Here is a 1238-nt window from a genome sequence, read left to right on the forward strand (position 1 = left end):
TATTGGGCCATGAAGGCTGAAGCCTAGGATCAGAGTAGGGGAAATGCCACTGGCATAGTGAGGGTCTGAGGCCAGGTTATTGGGCCATGAAGGCTGAAGCCTAGGATCAGAGTAGGGGAAATGCCACTGGCTTTAGATCTCGGGTAAGTGAATTGATTTCTCATCTACCAAATAGGAATTTAAAATACCCACCTTTCCTGCATTGCTGGTTTGCTGAAGCCATAAGTGGGTAAGCTCTCTGTGAATGTAAATCTGTAAGAATGTATGCCGAGTCACATGGCCTCTCTGAACCTTGCTGTTCTTAACTCAAAACGGGGTCACAGCAGTACCTCCTTCAGAGGGTCATTAGGCAGATTCTACTAATGCCAACAATCCCTGTACAGCAGCAGCTGCTCCTGCCAAAGAGCGCATCTCGATCACCCCTATGGCTGTTATCAGTGCTGTCGGAGGGGAAGCCCACATTGCTATAAAGTACTTAATTCTGTGCCAAGCACCTTACATAGGTTATTTGATTTTATTCCTACAACCCTACTCAGTAAGAGGTATCAGTGACCCATTTCAGAGCAGTTATGTTGCTGATACTCCCACTGTTGAAAAGTGGTAGAGTCAGGATTTGAATCCAGCCAGGCTGGTGCCAGAGCCCTGCAGACTTAACTGCAACTGAAGGCACAGCCAGTGACCTTCACAAATGCCTTCAGTGTCTCAGTTTTCCCATCATCAATAAAATAAAGGCTTGTCTAGACCAGCACTCAGGGCCCCCTGCAGTGGGAGCAAGCTGTTCCTTCTGACCACCAGAGGTCTCTCCTCTAGTGGCCAAAGACCAAGCCCAGCTTGGCCTTGGCTCCCTGACCAAACTTGTGCAATGTTAGAAAAAGAAAGGAAGAAAACTGTGGAGTCATTTAGGAGAAAAGAGTTTCCCACAAGTCCTGACATCCTAGATAATTCCCCACCATCCCCTGCCAAGCGGGATTCCCCAGCACCTTATCCTGGGCAAGGCTGTCTAATTCAGAGACCAGAAAACCAGCAATGAAGATTGGGAAAGTCACACAAAGGTAAATGTGAATCTTCCTACATGTAGAATATAAATGTCTTAACATAATAACTAAGAAAATGCCATGAAGGCTATGTTAACCAGTTTGATAAAAATATTTCAAATTGTATATAAAACCAGCAAACTGTACCCCATGACTGCATTAATGTACACAGCTATGATTTAATAAAAATTTAAAATAAAATAA

General features: G+C 44.5%; 1 protein-coding gene across 1 annotated transcript in view; it reads right to left on the reverse strand.

Annotated features, from left to right (window-relative positions):
• Positions 1-1238, reverse strand: part of RPS6KL1 (ribosomal protein S6 kinase like 1) — a 15065-nt gene that overhangs the window by 5154 nt on the left and 8673 nt on the right. The window lies entirely within an intron of this gene.

The sequence above is a fragment of the Otolemur garnettii genome, unplaced genomic scaffold (genome assembly GCF_000181295.1).
Source record: "Otolemur garnettii isolate 467f Iridium unplaced genomic scaffold, OtoGar3 scaffold00020, whole genome shotgun sequence".
Classification (NCBI taxonomy): Eukaryota; Metazoa; Chordata; class Mammalia; order Primates; family Galagidae; genus Otolemur; species Otolemur garnettii.